Source organism: Perca fluviatilis, chromosome 3, assembly GCF_010015445.1.
Source record: "Perca fluviatilis chromosome 3, GENO_Pfluv_1.0, whole genome shotgun sequence".
Classification (NCBI taxonomy): domain Eukaryota; kingdom Metazoa; phylum Chordata; class Actinopteri; order Perciformes; family Percidae; genus Perca; species Perca fluviatilis.
In genome coordinates this window covers 13,368,534-13,391,251 of record NC_053114.1, presented here as the reverse complement: position 1 = coordinate 13,391,251, position 22,718 = coordinate 13,368,534, and the positions used below count along the sequence as shown (strand labels likewise).

General features: G+C 38.9%; 1 long non-coding RNA gene across 1 annotated transcript; it reads left to right on the top strand.

Moving 5' to 3' along the window:
- Positions 1–110: 110 nt before the first annotated feature.
- LOC120555270 lies at positions 111–12,222 on the top strand. Its single transcript, XR_005638669.1, has 3 exons — positions 111–151; positions 343–411; positions 7,355–12,222. It is a non-coding gene; the product is annotated as an uncharacterized LOC120555270 (long non-coding RNA).
- Positions 12,223–22,718: the final 10,496 nt, after the last annotated feature.

The window sequence follows — 22,718 nt, the reverse complement described above, 5'->3', positions numbered from 1 at the left end:
AGCAGCAGGAGAGAAGAGCAGGAGGAGCAGTAGAAGAGAAGAGGAGGAGGAGCAGCAGGAAAGAAGAGGAGGAGGAGCAGCAGGAGAGAAGAGGAGGAGCAGCAGGAGGAGAGAGGAGGAGGAGGAGAGAGGAAGAGCAGGAAACAGACAGGTAGAGGGGCAGTGTGCAGGGCTGGGTAGGCAATCATATTAGGCATATCAATCAATCAGATATTTACATATAGGATAAAATGCCAATAGTTCCACATACTAGATAATAACTTGACTGAAGCACAGATTGAATTAGAAAATGTTTTATTCTTAGTCATATTTATAACTGATGTTCTTCTCATGCATATGTAGCTGCACAATCAGTAAGCAGAGGCAGGGTCCATCACAGGGGAAGCTGAGCCAGGGAGCCAAGCTGAGAAAGTAAGGACACAACACACACACACACACACACACACAAATCTCTATTTTATGAGACTGCATTGTAGTTTTTGAGTATATGAGTGTGAGGATTTGTAACTATTTTATCACTCCAACTGACATGCTGGTAGTTAGCAGTATACTGTGACTTATGTGTTCGAGATTAGGTTTTGCTAACCTGGTTGTGTTCAGTGCAGTGGTGACTTGCTTATACACCCTGAGGAGGCAGGTGTCATCCTAAAGTTTTTTGAAGGTCTTCAGCGTAATCTGATTCTCTATACCATAAAAACACTATTAGAATTAAAATAACTGCAAAAAAATCCTTCTGCTCGTGCACCAAGGGCACTCGCGTAAAAGGCCTCTCCATCTTAAAGTCCCGGGCTGAATTTCAGTCCCAGTACAGCCCTGTTTGGAGCAGTGTTGGTATCCACCTGAAAAATGAAGGTCCAATATTCCCTCTCCTTTTAGCTCTGTCCCTCCACTGTTTTTATCTTTTTTTTTAATTATTGACAAAATGCAGTAGGCTATACAGAGAATCAGGTAAACAGTAATAGGACATGAACATCAAGTGTAACTTATGAAGATAATAATAAAAAAACATACGAAGCAATACAAACGATAATCATTACATAGAAAAATAAAATAAAAGATGTACAGAAAACATACATTTACAATTAGTCAGAGGTTTCAGGGGGAAAACAAGTTCTACAGTTTCCGCAATCCCACTATGATTTTTTTTTTTTTTATTTGCAAACTTTACAAACATGTTATACAGTGTTTGAACAATTCGGCATCATACATCGTACAAAAAGATATTAATTTCCAACCAGGGAACATTACAACCTTAATTGATAAAATATAAAATAACAATAAAAATAATATATATATATAAATAAAATAAAATGTAAAAGAGGCACTTAATACATAGAGAAAAAAGGATGGTAGAAAACAATAAAAAAAATACATAAAATACAATACAAAGACAATATGAAATGGAGTGAAGGCTATATAATCACATTTCCTTGAAAAAATCTTGCAGTAGATCAGCTATATAAATAGTAGACTCAAAAAAAGATATTCAGTTCTGAAGTGGGTAAAAGCTGGCTGAGATTTAGAAAATTTCGCTTTATGGATATGAAATTTCCCATATAGAATTAATAGGTTGACAATTCTATGTATACTGTCCCTCCACTGTGTACAGCACACCAGCTAGTCACTGACATCAACAGCCTGTGATTGGTGATTGACAGGTAGCGTACAGCGATTTTTTTTTAGGGCTGTTTAACTGCAAATAGCTGCCAGCTGTATCTGAAAATGCAGCTGATGACAAAAGTGAGACTGAACCAATAAAGGAAATTGTGAAATTACCTGGAAGACACAATAAAACTTGTTCCCTTCAGCTCTGCAGAGTCAGGTGATATTTCTCTATGGGTTTATTACTACGAGTGGCACCTTTCACATACACGTATTCATGTGATCTATTATGGTCATCTTGTTAATATGAAAATATGAATTATAGCAGCTTAAAGTTGTATTGATAAAATCAATGGATACTACAATAAATAAGACCCTGTTGCATTTTGTCTGGCATCTGTCAGTTTAACATGGAATCCCATTTCCTTGGCTTGGTCAATCACCAGTGTTTTGTTAGGGGTCCCGACCTGGAAGAAAACAAAAGCAATATTTTTCTCTTCCCCTCTACATTATTTAATACCCAGAAATATACCTCTCTTTCCTCTCCCTGTCCTGGATATCTTGTTGGAGCGGAGCTGTTACTCAACTCTGACTGGGTAGAAAAACACAGGTGTTGAGTCCTTGAAATGCAAGGATTGTGCTGTGATATGCCCGCTGGCAGTGTGTGCAGGAGCTGTACGCACAACTGTAGCGACACATGTACATGAACTGTAATGTAACATACATTGAGGTTCTTTCTCATTTACACACACACACACACACACACACACACAGAAATATGGCTTGAGGCTGTCTGTATGCGCCATTTTTGAAGCCAAATCTTCATTCTTTCATTCACTGGGGATTTCAGCACCAGTTTTATGATTTCTTATGACATATAGGGAAGATTGTGTTTTTAAAATGAACCTAACTGCTGTCCAACATCTCTCAACAACTGCACAATTATACAGTTACACAAAGGCCAGCTTCATCAAATTTTGACTTAAATATTTAATGCATGTGTCAGAGTTTGTCAGAGGGGAAAATAGTATTGTTACTCTGTTTAAAGAGAATTGCCCTGTTCTTTTAAATTATTAAGTTGTGCAGTCACTCGTACCTCAAACATTATGAGGATTCTACACAAGAAATCTACTGTAGGGCACTTTTTCTTAGTGGCATGCTCACCAAAATGCCAAGAATAATCTGCTCTGCAATTACTGTTCACATACTGAAATGTCACAGTGTGGCGGATGAATTAAGGCTGAATTTCAGTGATATTCTGCTTTAATACCCAAGCCACTGATGGTCATACTGAGATTGTCATTCTCAGATCAATTTGTCATGGTTGCTTTCTGGGCAAACACAGAGACCGATTTAGCAGGTAAAGCCTGTTACATATATACCATGTGTCAAACCTCCCTTTTTTGGCTGTTTTCAGGTCATTCTTGACAGCAACAGCTGTAGGGGGTGATATATTTAGAAACTTAAGACAAGAGGAAAGGAAGCTCCTCTACTGCCGCTGGTTGCAATGAATAGCGAAAACAGAAAAAGGGAAAAATGAAATGTGCCTGCTAGTCAGATGTTGGAAGAAGGACCTTCAAGGATCAGCCTTGTGATTAAACTCTGTGAGCTTTAATGTTATTGAATCTACCATTACCACTTAATAATATTGTGATCTATAAACCACAGATTCATGACTAATCCCGCTAAATAGACTCAGATAGGCTCAGGAGCAGTATGATTTATTTTTTTGCTTTTCTGTGTTGCATCTGATAGAATGTAACAAGTACATTTACTCAAGTAGTGTTCATAAATGCAGGTACTTGTACGATTATTTCCATACTCTATATTTTAGCATTACATTCCACTACATGTTTTTATAAAGATATTTAACTTTTCACTCTGTTAAAAGTCAGTTACTTTGAAAATAAGGATTTTACATTGAAAACATATGGCCATTTAATAAAATGGTCACATGTTATGACTATTTAATGTTGCTGCTGACATCATGCATCAACATTTTGCATCATAAAAAACATGCAAATTAATAATGAATAATATTTTTCTGCAGCTCTCCCTTTTTTAAATAGCTTCCTCAGTTTAAAACAAAAAAAAAGGTAGCAGCAGTATCTTAAATTGAGTTTTATAAACCTGGGGGCGCAATCCCCCATCAACTGTGGGACAGATAAGAGATTCTGATCAATAGAGCGACAGGATCAGGATAATGGGTGAGGGATTTCAGAGACACAAGAAGAAGCAAGACTGTGACTTAGATTTGCAAACAAACTGTAAGGATGTGTTTGTTCTATAATTGTAACAGAATCAGTGCCAGTCATGACAGTTTATTGTATCCAGTAACATTCCTGGCTGCAGTTTTCTGGACAGTTTGGATTGGAGCAGAAAAGCATGACTAATACAGTGAGATGCACTAATGTAGAAATGGTGCCGTTAATGCATAAATGAAGAGAAGGGATCTGATCCTTGGTGGGATTTTGAGAGTTGTATGTCTCTTCTTAATCTCTTCATCACACGTCAAGACACAAGATACATTCCAACATAAAACCTGCATTTTAAACAATCCTGGCACTAAGTCAGATACACCAGAGGGCTGAGAGTGGTACCTGAGGTTAAGTGTTTGGCCAAAAAAGAAGGATGGACAATGTCATGTGGTGTTCCATTACTTTCACAGCTGCTTTCCTTTAGCCACTGTGTCCCCCCATTTCCTCCTGGCTTCTATCTTTTACAAAGAGAAGATTCAAACACCCCGAATAATCAGCAGAGGAAAGTACTTCCCATGGGGAAAATGTTATTAATCCAGTGGTAACAACCAAGAAGGCATGACTGTCTTGGGCTAAAGCTATGGAGCCCTGAGCCTCTGGCTGTGCATAGCTGAACGGAACATATGGCTTTATGCCATTTTCCTGTAAAATAATTGAAATTACATATATATATAATTACATAGAGTGTACTTCACAATTTGTACCAGAAGAACCACATACTGATGTGTCAAATCATCAAGGCACTCTTCAGAGTAATTTTGAGATGCACTGACAAACAACCTACTTTTTTTCATATAAGGAGCTATTTTGTTTTTAAACGACAATTGACTTTTTAAAGGCATTTTAAATGTTCGAGCAACATCTGGTCACAAGTTACAGTATGGTTGCGGTTGCCATGAGCTGCTCATCATCAGTCCTCTGCGGTTTCACTTCACAGCACCTGGACCTCCTCAGACCTTGTGGGTCATCTTGGTAGCTGGAAGTCTGTGTTTGATCTTTGACTTTCCTGTCCCTTCCAATGTATTCAGGCGTTTCAGCTGTGTTTTTTATTCGTCGGTAACACTTTATTATAATTGTACATGAATTATCATGAATTCATGACTTCATGCATAAAAAAACATGCATTCATTCATTTAGTACGTCATGAACTATCAGTAATGTACAAGGATTACTAGTATCTAATGCATGACTTAATGCAGGAACAATATGTTAATTAATGCATCAATTAAGGTATTTGAATAATCATGACTACTGATTTATTAATGATGTTTGTGTCTTCTTCAGAAAAACTGACCAGTCACATATATTATAAACATGTTTAATCATGGTTAACTGAACATTACTGCTTCATTACTTCATCATGTTTGTGGCCCTTCAAATAAAGTGCTGACCTGGTCCATCTTTATCATTGATAAATAGGATATAATTAATGGTGGCATAAAACTAAATGTATTAAGAATTAAAGGAGTGGGTTGGCAAACTGATACTGAGGTCACTACATTTACACAAAATACAGTATACTGCATACATATACATGTTTATAGTTGCTTTATTCAGAACAACTCAAGGCACTTAAACAGTAATGTCTAAGAACAATGCTCAGCCAAGTAGGATATTTATGAATTTTACTTTTTACTAATTTCTAAGTGTCTGAACACAAGAAATGTCTTGCCGTTTTTTTTATTTGTGGTGTCACAAAGATTGGGGCATATGCCACCATTAATCATATCTTATTTATCAATGATGAAGATGGACCTACACTTTATTTGAAGGGCCACAAACGTGAAGAAGTAATGTAACAATTACAACACTACAATTCAGTTTCTTTAGTCTATCACTTTAACTACTGATTTACCCATGAAGAAGACATGAACATCATTAATAAATCAGAGATCATGATGAATGAAATACCTTAATTGATGCATTCATTAACGTATTGTTCCTGCATTAAGTCATGAATGAGATACTATTAATCATGGTTACTGATAGTTCATGAAGTACTACATAAATGAATTCCTGCTTTTTCATGCATTAACTCATGCATGAATTCATGATAATTCATGTACCATTTTTATAAAGTGTTACCCATTTGTCTGTCTCATGCACATCTGACAGAACAGATATGCTCCTATTTTAATTACTACAGCTGTCTAGGCAAGCCACATAACCACTCCATGTGTCAATTTTTGTGTTGGGCTTTGAGCGCTGAATGGATCCTGTGTAGGGACAGCATAGACATTAGCATTTGGAGTTGTGTTTCTGTCCACTACATTAGTGTATGTGCAACAATCAACGTCCTTTCAGCTCTCTTTTGATCTCCATCAACTTCTGAGGCAAAATATCTGCCAGAAGTGTTTTCTTTGAGCTTTTTCTGATTGTAGACCAACAGAATACAGCATGTACTCTAAGATACTCTAAGATTTTGTCAATACACCTAGTACCTCAGTTCCTGTGCAAGCTATAATCATTGTGATTGAAATTAGAACTGAGGCAAAGATAACGGATGCACTTGTACAATCAATAAACATAATATACATAACATTGATTCTACCATAATCATTGTTATTATTTTAGGTTGTGAGCAGTTGCAGTTAGACAGGCTGTCAGTTGTAATTTCAGTTTTCAACACTTGATTTATTTTTCAAGTGGCAACATAATGCATCAAGGAGCACAAGTGAACAAATGCTCCAAAGGCTCTAATTCCAATCCAATTTCAGTGTAAGCTATACCATGTGCATGGCTTACATTATATTGCTGTAACTGTAGAATGTAAAACAATATCACTTTATTTGTTTTTGTTTTTTACTTCTTTTTTAAAGTACTGTACATCTGCAGTCTCCTGGAGTGAAAGAGGGTTGTAGAAATCTGCCAAAAGAGTGACAGTATGCTATCTCTGCCAGATTGCTGCAATGCCAAAAAAAGAGATACAAAAAACTTCACTGCCCAAGTTTTTGGGATGGTTGTCTGTAGTAGAGAGCAGTGGGGTTGCAGTGACAGGAGGGAAATGAATGATGCATCACATGACCTTCATGATTCAGTGACCATGGCAACATTTGTTTCTCAGCTTGAAAAGGACCACTTGCAGAAATCATCAGGGTATGGGAGACATCTGTGGTTTTTTAAATAGAGGACACTACGAAACATATTTTGTGTGTATCTGTGTGTGTTTATGTGTGTGGGTGGAGGGGGAGAGCTTCTAGTGGTATTGCCAATGCTCTGCATGCGAACCTCTCTCTCCCCCCAGCCACCTTCTGCTCTCTAATTGCAGCATGTCCACAATCTGACTGCATCTGCGGTTGACTGAATGTGTCTTTGTTTCACATTTCCTGACTGAAAATCATTATCTAATCGGAAATTTTCTTTCAAATGGTGCTTTAACTTTCAGCAGAGAGATGAACGTTGTCTGATTGCCACTTTGGTCTGCACTGTGTTTGCCACTAGAGATTACTGTGTGTGTATATATGTTTGTGTATCTTTTCTGCTGTTTTCCCCAGGCACAACCTGCCACATTGACTTAACGGATCAATCCACACCTCGCAGGTGCACCAGATGGGTATCACTTTGACTTTAAAATTCTAGGCTTTATCTGCCAGAGTTGGTTTATATTTGAAAAACAAAGCAATAATTAAATATATAATATTAAATAGATAAATAAGGCAACCTTGATGCAGTATCCAAGTATTCAGAAATAACAAGAGGGTGACTATTTCAATTGATGAATCATCCATCCAATGAATAACAAACTCTTGAAGGAAAACATACCCAAAGACATTCACTACTGCCATACTGTTGCCACTTTATCTACACTGTTCACTTCACTTTTTACTTCTTACTTTCACTTCTAACTTTTTTGCTATTTTGTATACTTTGCTCATTTTGGTTTCATTTTTGTATCTGTATTTTTTATTGTTTATTTAATTTATTGTACTTACATTGTGCACTGCCTAGGAGTTTGACACAACAACATTTTACTATACCTACTTCTGTGTTGTGAGTAAGTATGATATACTGCCTAAACAGCCTCTCATACATACATGTATATGTGACAAATCTCTTGCACAGGGGATGCACTTTATTAGTAAGTTCTACAGTGATTGCATTTGCTCCTTTACTAGACTGCCCTTCTATACATTTAGTCTAATAGAATAGTAAGTTGTATCAACATAAATACATTTAAATGAACATTTGTTGTCCTTGATTTTTATATGTTACTTAAAGAAGAACAATATTCAAAATCACTTGAAAACAGGATTTATTGAGTCAGAAAGTATTGTTTGGCTCAGGACAAGTGAATGTTACTACGGACAACTCTGTATGACAACTGTATGTAATTTGATTGATATCTGCACTAAATATGATGAAACTGTTCAGCTTTCTAAACTGTCTGCATATACACATTCTAACAATCTCTACATCCAAACTGCTGACAGTCAATGCTGGTTTCTTGTAAGCATAACGATCACATCCTAACCTTAACCACGTGCTTATTATCTTAATCATGACAATGGAGGTCCGCTAACCTTAGTGGAGTCATCATTTAAACCCAAAACCTAACCAAACCTTAACTATAGCTGTGTAAAAATCAGAAAATGGTTATACAACAGTGTTTATTAACCGTTCAGTCAGACAACTCACGTTTGAAATGTTTATTAGAACAGCAGAACATTGTGTTTGGCAGCCAGACTCCGACCTCATCACTCCCCGCAGTATAGGTTTACATGAGATATTGGGGAGTGATGATAAAGAATCTTCCCCCTGGCTACTGCAGGTGGATGCTGGGTTGGTGGTGGGGCTAACAGCGGGCAGCGATACAGGTGCAGGGCAGCAGCGGGATTGACAAAGCAGAGATGGGGAAATTGTGCACCTTAAATATGCCGCCAAATGGTGTGTGTTTGGTAAATGATACGGGGAGTGAGGCATGTCACGTGTGTGTACGCAATGCAGCTCGAGTTGGCTGCCTGAACTAGCTCGCAGGCGTTGCCCCATTTTTGAAAGTACTGACAAATGATATTGTTGTGCTGATTAGGGTGTCAGAACAGAAAATGCTTCACTGTGTTGTTCTGAAGGCTAGTTACAAAACTGACCAGATTAATCTGAAACCTAAACTTGAACACTTTGAAGCTTTCAAATACCTAAAATTATGATTTCAACTCATAGTTGCTTTTGATCCTCAGGTGTAGTGAACCACTGGTTTAGAAGTCCAAGGTTTTCTTGCGGCTGAAATCAAGATGCTGTTTTTTAATTTCACCAAATTCTGAACAAATAAAGCCAGCTTTATTTATTCCAGCAATGACTCCTGCAACAACAGTTCTTTGAATTGAATGCTTTTCTAAACTGTCCTCGACCCCTTTACCACATTCATAATTGACAAAGGGACATGGGTGGTCTCTTTACTTGGGTGGAAATGTGTTTCTGTTTGGTCTTGAACTCATAGTCAAACTGAAGTGCTAGGATACCTTTGGAAACATCCTGTAGGCAGTTATAAACTGCTATTTTGTTACTATTTAGTTCTTCTTTACGTCAGTGAGGTTCCTTGGGAGTGAATCTTTTTAGGTGATATGCAAGGCACATCTTGCCACTGACATATAGGGAATTGGATTTCCCAGCAGAGCCAGGGGCTGCATGTGCTTGACTGCACCCTTCTGGCACCACCCATCACTCTTTTGTAGCTGGAGACCTCCTCTGCCCATCATCCTCTCCTTCTTGCCACTGTATCTGGCCTGATTTTAAAAGATGAAGTTTACCCCGGGGACAGCCCACCCTGCTGGGCAGAAAACGCCTCCCTCTGAGACTGTAAGGAACCACGACTTCTGGTTCCATCTGGTCGAAACCTTTTCTCATTTTCCATGGAGAAGTGGAGCAGCAATACAGATTGCCGTACACTTTAATAGATTGGTTTGAGGAGCATAAAATATGGAACTGTCATTTGATTGCTTCTAATTTGTTCTTGGTTTCTCATTTCTCACTTGTAATTCGTTTCACTCCAGTTACACTGTCATCCCTTTCCTCAATCTGTTCTTCTTATTTTTCAAAGTATGAACTCGACATCACGTTTTCCTTTTTTAATCATAACTGTATCACTCTCTCTCTCTCTTTTTTCTCACTCACTCTCTCAGTTGTGGTAATAATTCATCTTTTTATGCTTTTTAGACTGTGGATTGTAAGGCTCATGCTGTGCCAAACAGCAGTGCAATTGGAGAGGGAAATAAAAATAGCTTAGCATGTCAGCAGGGGTTTATGATGGCCTCTTTTCCTCAGAGAACTCATATTACGTCCTACCCACATCTTATACACCAGACTAATGCAGCAAAGCCTGCAAAGCTAGTTCAGGATGACAACTTAAGTCATACCAAGTAGATGTTGTTTCAGCATATTGAAAACATTTCTCTCTGTGAGTGTTTCAACCTTCTCGGTACAGCTTGCTATAAAGGCTTCACCCTATTCCTTCATTCAAAAAAGACAATAGCACATAGCTCTACAGTATGCAGCTACATATATTGATGTTAGTCAGATCACAGCCATTTTGGTGTTTCCTCTGGTACAGTACATGCAAACCATGGTAAGCTCCAGTCCAGCCCAGACAATGGTGGTAATGTCCCCCCATCCTTACCTAGAAAACAACCATATGGGTCGATTATGCAACTAGCTGACAATTATTTTCTAGTTAGGCTTTGACCTCTCGTAGCTGAGGGAGAGGTGACAAAGTATAAGACAAAATCCCATGTTAAACACTTGGGGTGGTGGATGAGTCAAACAAACACAGGACTTTCCCTAAAGAGACTGGGGTTCATGTCCTGTGTGAAACCAAAAGTCAGCTGTCATTTTGAAATGACCTTAGTCCAGGATGCGATGACATACGTTACGTCACATTACGTCCTCATGTACGTAGTTTTTTGTGACCCTAACCCTAACCCTCATATTAAGACATCCCCTGATGTTTTACTAACACTAACTATTTGGTTGCCTAAACATAACTAGTTCCGTTTCACATTTACGATGTGTTTAAAAAAAGTGCCCACTACGTTTAAAAGAAAAGTCACATGTTTACAGTTACATGATTAAACCGCCACCATGTGGCAGTAAATAGAACGGCCATATGTGTCATTGAAATTGACCTTGATAATGTTGTTTAGGTATGAGGATGTGTTTGGTAATGCACCTGAAGCTGCCAAAATCATCAGAGGAAGAAGAATAATGTTTGCTCTTTAACCGTTTATTTACATTTCAGCTAGCTAGCTAACTATCCATAAACTAACACAAACACATCAGCCATTCGTATAGATGAACTACAAGCGAAAACACATTAATATTACGTTTTATCGTCTTTACTGGCACTCACTAATGCCAGTCCCTCACACATAGCCTACAGACCAGGGCTCTCTGACTCAAACACATTATACTGTGGTTGCACAAATCAAAGATCAGATTAACACAGCAAGTGTAGAACTCTCGGACACCTTTTTATCCCTGTTGCTTTAATGACAAAGGGAGAATAATCTGATTTCAGTGTAATTTCAATGTTACATTAACAGCAGTTTTTAAGGGTCTGTTATCAAGGGATAGATCCTGTAAGTGACTCTGTCCAAAGCACACTTACTGCCATAGTTACACTTCAGATGAGTAAAGAAAGAAATCACAAATCATAATTTAAACCATACGGCTACATTGTATCGAGGTGGTCACTCAAAACATTTCTCTCTGGGCCAAAAGTTTAGGTAGATTGTCATCTCTTTAAGCTGTAACTTGTTCCAGCACAACATCATGTAATGAAGAGGGTCACCCTGTTTGGCTTCAATATAATGTTTTGCCACAGAAACAGATTAGCATGGGAATTACTTTTGTACACAATTGTATTATGCCATTATGCATTGTGCCATACTGTAAGTGGTTGTTGTGTATTTAGTTGGATGGACCAACTAATCACTTGGATTTAATAATGACTTTTCATTTAAAGCTCTTCCTCCAGGCTGCTTTAGAGTCATACACCCAACCATAACCATATTCAGAGTGCAAGGTAAGCTTGAGGGAGCCCATTACGAGATTAAACCAAGTATTTTCCTAATAGGGCCTTAAACTTTGTTTTCTTTGTGTGCCTACATTTGAACTTTGTGTACAGAGTTGGTTCTTTAAGATGTTGTGTTTTTAGAATGAGAGTTGATGTTATGTTTGCCTGTATTCTTTTGATAAAAAAGTGTGTGCTGTGTATTATTGTTCACTGCAGTAACAGAAGCTGGCACCTCTCCTCCACACCTGGGGATGCGTATTCTCTCTAAAGGGAGGAGGATAGGATAGGATATTGTGGTGCTTTGATGAAGGCTTTTGTCGAAAAGCATGGGTATAAAAAAATAAAATGGTAACCTGATGCTCGAGTATTGAGATTATTTTGTGTGTTTATTTAATTTTTTTGGAGTGCTGCCATCTCCTTTCACATTAGCAGAGCAATACATTCACTCCGTGTAGGCACACCTGTCTTGCATTGGATGTAATCACCTCATCAGTCGCTGGTCTGAACAAGGAAGAGGCAGGAAAAAGACAACATTCATTTTCCTACTCTGGTCACCAGCTTTGAGATATTTTCCTTCCAACTTCAAGGTTTAAGAATCTGTTCTCTACAAAGATGACAGGTATGCCAGTTCAGTACTTCTACAAAAAACTGAAACAATGGCATGCTGTAAGTCTAGCAGAGTAAATATGACTAAATAAATCATCTTTTGGTACCATTTACTACACAATTCAGTTTGTTGGATTGATAGAGAGACACCAGACTGATAGTTGTCTTTTTCATATTAATTGGGGAGCAGACCTTCAATTGATTGTCTGTTTCTGTTAATTAGAATCTCAGACAAACCTTGAAGGCAAAGACTTGCCCACTCATTCTTAGTATGGCTCATCTCTGTGTGGTTGACAGTGTCTAACAGAGTGGCGCTCCACATCATCCTCTACTTGTCCATATACATCAATCATGTAATTATGTGCCCAGACAGGACAGACATGGTGGAGAGTGGTGACTCTTTTCAAGACAGATACTATGTAGAAAAGATGAGAAATAATTCAGCTGAGTGACTACACAACAGCAAAACATGAGCAAATTAGTTTAATGATGACAGTACAATATATTGTTTGCCACCTCATAGCCACAATGTTTGGGACCCTGTGTTCCAAAGTTGAGTCTAGTGTACCCAATGTAACCCCCAGTACTAAACTTTTAGGTATATACTTGACAGTGCAGTAAGAAAGGGCAGTGATGTTTTTACATTGTTTAGGTTATGTACTCCAACACACTGAATTTGAAATCAAACAATGACTGCTGACTCACTTTCAAAGGTGTTTTAAGGGTTTTCACATCCTTATTGGTTGAACTTTCAGGACTTATACCCGGCGTTCCAACACCCATACTACCTTGGTATGTCAGAAAAAGATTTAGTCTGTCCGAAAAGATATGTCAAATGCAATATGCCAAAAATACCAGGATGTCCCACTGCATCCGGTTGGATTTAGCACTATGCAAGCCAGCCTACTCTTCTGGCTATTTTGACCCATAATCCTTTGCGCAGCATACATGAGCAAGATGGTGACATTTTAAGGCACGATGTTATGAAGAAGTAATATGTCCCAATTGTACAGTACATACTTTCTAATAGCAGCTGCAGTACATTTTAAAAGTAAATAGACAAACTATGCAATTAGGATCTCAGCAATAGTCTTTTTAATCATCTTCATAAACACACATTTTATGACTGGATATGATAGTATAAGTTAGTGGTTTGGTCCCCTAGTTTGGGGTGTAACGCACGTGGTAATTTATATGCAGGAAAAACATAAACACTCCGATAAAAACCCATAAAATCCACTCTTAAACATGCAATCAGCATATAATCAGCAATACAACTGTAACATTGCTTAACTGGACCCAAGTGCAGTGACACACCGCATGCATAATTTTAGACTTAAAAAAAACTTTAGATTTCTTATCCTTTAAAATCTGAACTGACTAGAGACAAAACGCACAGGACAAACCAATAACTCTGTCAACCAGGCAAGTCTGACTGGAGTGGATGAATTTTTGGCATCTCTAAGACTCAGAAACCGGGATCTGGAACAAAAAAATATATACCTTGTTGGTTAGTGACTTGGCAGCTGAGGAAAATAAGGCTGATTAGTCCTCGAATGTCATGGATCGTCCAGGACTGCCATCAGATTCAGCAACGGATTCAGCACCCTGGACAGTGCTCATAACAAAAACCCAATAAACAACACTGTAAAATAAGTCCACTCAGCTGCCCTCCGGACATGCACACATCGACTACAGTGCATCATTTCCATTAAGGCTTCCTGTCCCTTTTTATTTTGGGCATAGCTGTTACAGTGCCTCTTTGGCCATATTTTTCAGTGTCTAGTATCCAGATAAAATCCAGCTGAGATTAAAGACATTTTCTTTTTATATGTAACTGCTGTACTGTATATGCAAATCAGGGTCAGCTCTAGTCCAGTACAAAAGGTGGTAAGCACCTGAAGCTGTTTGGTAACTGCGAAAATGATCACCATATCATTATCATTAATGCACTATCGTAGCATTAATCTGATCAGGGATCAGATTAATGCTACGATAGTGCGGTGCATCTTCCGTATGATCTGTACGATGTGTTTGCAGGTAATTACAGCTACCATTATTACTGTATCACTTTGATTAAACTTACTACAGTCCTGCTACTCTTTCACACTACTACAAGCAGCTAATCCCTTGGCCTGCTAACAAGTACCCCTATCACTCCTTCCTTGTAAACGCCTGAAGCCCCCACCCATTAGTGATGACCCTAGCGACACAGCTCCCAGTGTTTTGAAGGACAGGAGGCCGAGGCCAGAGCCTCCCAGACCAAAGCCTGGATTAGTTACTAATCCTTAGAGGTATTTCTTTCTCCCCTGCCACCCCCGGCTTTTCAGGAATCTGCTTCCTGCATGACTTACATTTTCAAGGGAAGGGAGTTGTACATAGAGATGTGGGAGTCTGCAGAGGAAAGGATGGGAGTCAGAGCCGGTTAATGAAAATATTAAAGAAAGTACAGTGGAAATGTTTGTTGTAAAATCTGGCTTGTGGCATTCTATTTTAGATGTTACAGAAATGCCTGAACTCCTCCGCCCTACTAATTCCACCAGCTCTTCCGTAGGCGAATTATGTCAATGTCCTGACATTTTTATATTAGCATTAGGATTATGTGCATTCATGCAATTGTATAAAAAGCTTCTTTTTTAAACCGAAAATGTGAATGTTCTGAACTCAAAGCTTGGGTGTTAAAGTGGTCCTGACTGACTGTGGTGCCAGCTGCAATCAGTGATTCATCCCCCATTCAGAATTCCCAATCAACTACACTGCATGCACGTGTTTATGTTAAACAGCCTACTTTACCCGGACCATAATTAGCCTGCATACTAAGACTGATAGCTTGCTTATTTAATTGCATATATTTCATTAGTTGTGTACATATTAATGTTCCATGTGTGTGAACATGGTCAAGGCATGTAAAAAATAATTACAATCCATTGAGCTTTAATTGAGGTTACAGTCATATCGTCCGAATATACCCCCTTATACTAGTATGTCAGTACTGTCTACACTACTAAAAGACAAGCTCTCGCCTTTTTCCTTTCCATGTTTATGAGCTTCACATGAGCTATGATTGACAGCCTTTGACGAGGGCACAATGATGACAATCATCATCACATAACCATCTCACTAATTACCGTGTCATAATCACTGCCATCAAGGAATTTAACGCTAAGTCCTCATTTGCAGAGGGTGAAATATTCATGCTCTTCTGGTGGAAGTTGAGCAGCCTGAATTTTAAAGTGATTACACAAACCTCTGGAGGGACATGCAAAGGAGGAGCAGTTCCTATCAGTGATACTGTTTTTGCTTTATCTAAGTATAGTGTCTGTTAAGAAATGGGGCACAGACATGTAGATTATTTGCAAGTAGAGAAAGTGACGGCACAGTGCTCATCCTCACATATACGTTTAGTCAAATTGAATCAAAATGAATATGCATGAAAAGGGAATCTCATCTGTGCAGTTGTTAGTAAGACTAGAGTTGTTTATTTGTTTGTGGGGCCTCTTCTCTTTTGCCTGTTCCTCTGTTTCCCCAGTAGAGCAGATTGGATTATACTGAGCAGCGGCAGCAGAATTAGTGTTGGATCGCTGCGTCGCATTTGCTCCCCAAGGAGAGATGGTCTTGAAGAAAGGGTGTGTGAGTGAGAAAGAGAGAGGGAGTGCAGATGGATGAGTTACTCAATGTTCAAACATCCCTGGGCAGCAGTGTGGGGCACATTGTTGACTCTTTGCTTGTAATAACTGCAGTTACATTTCTTACAGCCACATTTCATGCTTCAGTGGGTGGATGATGTTAAACTTGTGTGTAACTTCATATTTGCAATGATGGTGCAGATCGAGAAGAGGATGATCTAAATCTCATGCTATGGAAAGATTTTCTGTACTAAATTTTTAAAAGGAAGCCAGAACCCAAGGCTATGCAAGTGCTTCTCACGCAATGGAAAAGTTGTAGAAGAAGAGCAGCAAGGCAGTTTTTCACTGCAGCTACTACAACTACTGTAATCTATGTCTAGTTTATAATGTTATGCTGCTAAACTAACCTGGGCTCGTTGAACAACAAAACCCAGCTTCTAAAGGCCAACCTAGCTCGTAACCTTAATTATATTGTCTCCTCTCCCTGCGTGTGTGCATTTAACGTGAGATTAAGACCTGGCCAGGATTAGTGTCTATCTTTCTTACTTCTAGAGGGATTGTGCTGTGTTAAACTGACTCACCCAGCCACTGTTTCGATTCACGTTTTGGAGCCGGGCCTGATGGCATCGGTCGTTGGGAGCTACATCCTGCTCGCCCAATGTCTCTCGTTGCCTTCTTCGCCTGCCCGCTTCTTTGTGTGTAGTTCAGGTTTTAAGAGCTGTATTTACAAAAGTAGTGTTGTGGAAAAAATCTCTTCAATCAGAAAAAGATCTCTCTCTCAGTGTCTCTCTCCAATAGTGTTTTCCGTGTGGTGGCGTGGCTTTCCAGCTTCAGCCTGCAGCGTGCTCGCTTCAGTCTTACTTTTTCCGGAATCAGTCTTTAATCTGAATCTCCTCCACAAGTCTCTTCCTCAATTAATCTCTCCCACCTGCCGCTTGGGCCGGGTCAAATCAGCATCAAACAAATGCCCCCATCATGTGACATGTCAGTCTGACCCTGTCCATCAGCAAACCACACCCACTTCTCTAAAGACACTAGACTAAAATCATAATACTCTTTTAAAGCAAATGAATGCCCATAGTCTTGGAATAATCACATATGGGTGTAATATTTGGTTGTCCACATACTTGTGGCCATTTAGTGTACATAGCAAAGTTGCTCTCTCCTTCTTGTGCAGCAAAGTTGCCCTTTCCTTCTTGTGCCTGATAACACCTAGCTATCAGCATTTTTCTGGCTCACATCTGGCCACATCTGATTAATGCCTGCCCACTTAGACCTCTCCTCTTCCTCCACTTGCTCTCTGCTACCACTGCTGTTACTAATAGTGGGAGCATAAAGGAGACTTGTTGTGGCACAGAGATTAGGAGGCTTGTAGTGGCCTACCTGCTGACCCAAGGTGCCCTACCACTGACTATCTAGACACTCTTCTATTGCAGTGTTTATAGAAAACAGGATAAGGTAGTCTAATGATGACCAAGATGACACCTCATGTTGATTCTTCTGTGTGATGGGTAATGTTCCTGCCCTCACCCGCCTGTTCAAGTGTATGTGTAACCAGTGGTGGAAGAAGTATTCTGATCCAATACTTTAGTAAAAATACTAATACCACACTTTAAATATTTTGTTACAAGTAAAAGTCCTGCATTGAAAAAGTATTTAAGTATTGTAAGAAAAATGGACTTAAAGTATTAAGAGACAGCACAACCTCTACTAATTTCTGAATTTAAAATGAAATGTAAAAATTTTCCTTAGACCTCACAGGGTTAATGGTCGAATCATTTCAGCTGGACTTATATTGATATATTTATAGGGTAGTTTAATTTATAATAAAACATAAAATTGTATAAACTAAAACTACAAATGTGTTTTGTGTGTAAAGATCTTAATTTGTAAAGTAACTAGTAACTAAAGCTGTCAGATTAATGTAGTGGATTAAAAAGTACAATATTTCTCTCGGAAATGTAGTGGACTAGAAGTAGAAAGTGGCATGAAAAGAAAAAAGTCAAGTAAAGTGCAAGTACCTCAACATCTTTACTTAAGCACATTACTGGAGTAGATGTACTAAGTTACATTTCACCACTGTGTGTAATAAAGATGTGTAAAGAAAAGTTCCTCTTACTCTATTAAGGTTCTCGCTTCGCTTAGAGGAAAAGTGTTAATTCATCAGGAGAGACTTTGTTGCAGATATGCAAAGATTTATTGTACATGTGCATAATAGGAAATGTACAGAGTCTTTGGGGGTTAGATTAAAAATATTTTAAAGGGGTAGAGAAGCCAGACATATTTCCCCCGATGGAGCCTAGACACTGGTGATGGTGGAGAGGGAACCCGGAGACCGAACGAAGGACCTGTCTACCGGAAAGGGATTCAGGTTGCAGTGGTTGAAGACTCTAGATGCACTTTATGAAAGACTCTATATGCACTTTATGAAAGACTCTATATGCACTTTATGAAAGACTCTTTGCAATAGTCACACTTTACTAGCTCGATTTGCACATCTTGTTTCATCAGTTAAATTTTGTAATTGTATTGTTCATTTTGATTGTTGTGACACGTAGCCTACTGTATGTTTAATGTAGCCTATACTTTGTAACCTGTAAAACTTTAATAAAGCTCTTTAAAAAAAAGAGCTGACAGCAAGGAGAAAAGACATTTAAAGCAGGAAGTCATGCTGTGATTGGATCATGAATTTCGTGGCCAATTCTGGTTGGTTACTGAAAAGTGAACTCCTTAACAGCTGAATAGTTTTAGGGAGAGATAGTGGTGATTGAAGTTATTTAGAAGTCTTGCTGAAAGAATTTGCGCTGAGGTTCATTAGTCAATTGATCGGCAAATTCAATTCAATTCAGTTTATTTATGAAAGAGGACAATTAGCCAAAAGGCTATATTTCATCTGTAGTCCCGTACCCTTGTTAAAAAAGGCAAAGCTGACAAGAAATATTTCCCGACGTCGTAGCACAACCTCAACTTTCGCTACAAATTAGAGAAGAGTTGGCTACTAGCAGTGAGCTCCTGCAGCTGGTAAACACTCATAAATCTACAACTTGGAGTAATTATCATAGCAACAGCTGGCACTTGCATACACATGACAGACTGATGAGTGTAGCAATGCATGGCAGCACTGCCCCCAGATATAATTGCTGTTAGGGACAAGGTGGCCAGACAAGGATTGTGCTTTGATTAACTCGGATGTCTGGCATGTAAGAATACAGAAAATGCAATTGTTTTGGTACAGCAGCCATAATTCATCATGCAGTGTGTTTACAGCCATTAAAATAATTGCATTCAAGACTATCGTATAGTAGAAATGTATTTTTTCTTTATTTTCTCTGTGTACTTCAGTAAGTGACTTCCGACAATTTTCAGAGAGCTTGCCTGGACTTGCAGCAGTTGGGTTATATGAGTAGGTGGAGGTAGCGACATATAAAAATGGTGAGAGGAAGTTTCTATCTAAAATAAAGTGAGTCACACCTGTACTACAAACATGTCTTGTGGCAGCTGTAATGCAGTCTGGTCTATTGAGGTTACTGTCAGTGAGGGAACAGGTATTTCTGCCTCTTTTTAAGTGGATTCTTAAGTGCCTTCATGAATGTTCAATGTGGGTGCAAAATGGCTTCTCTGGCAAGCAGTGCATGGTCTGAGGTTCTGGCATCATCGTCTGACATTTGATAAAGGCACATTGCATTAAATATCTGAAAATGTTCCTACTTTGAACAAACCCAGAGTAAGAAAAATATGCAGCCAAACCAAAATGGAGTAACAGAAATGGGGTGTTACATTTTATTCCAAAATAAAAATGAGCACAATTTTAAAACCTGCATTCTTTTTAATTGCCTCTTTTTTAAATGATGCCACTCATACTGCCTCTCAATTCCTATAGAGAAGGTAAAGCTTCATTTATTCATCAAGTGTGTTTGGACGGGCTTCAAACTCTCCAGTGTGTAGTGTACTCATTTAGTTCAGTTTTGTTTCAGCAGGTTGCAATTATTTACGTTCTTGTCTGTGTCCTCTTCCCAGTAGTGCAGTTTGTCAGGAATGAGATGATAATCATACTGACTGCAAGAAACAAAACATGTCCCTTGTGCTTGTAAAAAGGATAAAAGTCATAAAAGCCATAACTGAACATATAATACAGACTAAAGATTTTTAATATAAAATATCATACTATAGAACCTATACCAGGGGATCTCATGTGATTTAGAAATTACCCCCACATCTGTGTTTCATGCAGCGTATTCGCACAGGTACAGTAAGCCCTATTCGCCTGGGATTAGTATTACCTGGTGACCTCTAGTCATTTATAATAATCACGGAGGTTGGCTGTGATCTTAATCCCGTGCGAATCAGCCATGTCTGTAATTTGTGAAGTAAAAATTCCCCCACAAATGACCTACCATATTTCGCCAAACACCAAGGTCCTTTGATAATATTAGTCCTGTGCACATAGCCATTTTTTCAAGGTTTTTGTTTCCTGTGCGCCTTTTTATCCCTCTCGCGAAGACGGATATGGGATTTCATGGGGCTGCGGACGCTGCCATGGCCAACCTAGTCTGGACCACTGCCCAAATGGAGACCCCTGTCCCCAAATCGCGCTTCCCATGGCTTTGTCCGAGGGCTGATGGTGATGCTGTGTGGTAGCCGCTGCAGCGGGGATAGGGGATGCACCTCTGGTAACCTCTACCGGGCCTGGCCCAAAAAGATACGGAACCATGACCCAAGTGCGGTGCAGCGGCCTCACTCTGGCCTTTCTCCGCACACCTCCGGGTAGCCAACTCTCGGGGTACAGATGTCAGTAAATTCAAGTAAAAGCAGGCTTCGCTTATCCCTTGCGAATGCGCCAAAAAAAACTAAGATGTCCCCACACAAGGTCCCCAGATGATACTAATCCTAAATAAAGTCAGTATTTTACTTGGATTTACTGACATTAACCCCCACATATGATGTCAAGGCTTTCCTTTATAATTGCCAATGCAGCCAATACAACCCTGAATCACAGATATGCACGGGACTTTGCACGGGATTAAAATCACAGACTACCTCCGCAATTATTAAAAATGACAAGAGGTCCCCAGGTAATGCTAGTCCTGTGCAAATAGGGCTTATGATTATACTTAATTCTGATAACTGCAGACAATTTGACAATGTGTACCTTCAACACCCACCCAAGGATAGTATGTATGCTCAAACTACATTAGACTCACACTAATGCTAAGAATTGCATTTAGATTTGGCAAAACTTTTATTCAACATTTCCCCCTCACATACATGGTCTTGCAAGAATTTGTGCAACATTAACACCATGGAGTTCTTTAGATCATTTTCTGTTTCTTGCAGAAGTGTTTCTGCTCTGAAAAGGTCAGCATTAGTTAATCATCCCTCTCTTTACATGTCATACTGAAACTGTAGAAGTTCTCTTGTGCAGCTTGGCTCGTCTAAATGACTAATATAGAATACAATTACAGCCGCCCCAACACACATACACACACACACACACTTGAACATGATGTACATTTAACAATTAACAATCATCTTTGAATAATGTTCCTCATGCACATAATATCAGAGGTATGTGTTGTGCTTAAACAACTAGTACCCAATCCAGGAACCCAAACCAAAGAAATGATCCATGTCTTTTTCATTTGAGGTGTAATAACCCTTACATAGATACAACACATGCCAAAATCCATGATCCCTTACAAGTCATATATTGTGTATTGTACTCATTATGAGACATTGTATTTTAGCACGCAGATAGCTTAAGTTTGAAGGTATTGGAGTAAACCTTCCAGACTTGAACAAAACCCAGAGTGATTCCCAAATCTAGACATGCCAGTGTTTTAAGATATAGCCAGCTAAAAAGACTCAACAAAAAACAAGAAATACAACTTTCAAGTTACCACAAAGCATATCAATCTATTTTTGGAGACTAGCCTCCTCCCCGCACTTCAAGCCCCTGCTGCAAGCTAACATGTCCCAGACCAGTCTCTCCACTGAACAGACAGACACTAAAAAGATGTTAACCCTAATCTCAAATTTCTGGTATGACAGCAAACAAGCTACTCCCCCCACAAAAAATTTCAAAGAAATGGAGCATTACAGTGATTAGTAACTGTAATGTAATTACTCAATGTCCAATGACACTTGTTACAGTCATACAATTCATATTATAGTAAAATAATTCTGAGTAATAAATTACTGCATTTGCATCAGACCTATTTTGTCAGGTTAGGTATGAAGACTTGTGTTATGTGTGTGTATGAAGGTTCAGTTTGCCCGTACGTGTGTGCAAGCGTGCATTTATTCCCTTGTGTATTTAGTTGCCACCAGCACACACAGGCAGTGTTAAACTCATTGCCATGCCTTCGGCTGTTATGTTGTGATGGGACTGCTTCAAAGCGAGTGATTCTGATTTAGTGGTTATCTACAGAATGCATAACTCTCATACTCTCATTTAATATCCCAAACCACAACTCTGGTGCATCCTTTAACCTCCCCGGAGCATTTTGTGTTTTTCGTTGCCCTTCCTCCTGGGCACCCTCATAGGCATCATCCTACAGCTTGCATCCAGCTTGAAGAGCAAAGATAGACAGGAATGCCTTTTCAGTTTCTCTTTTTGAATCA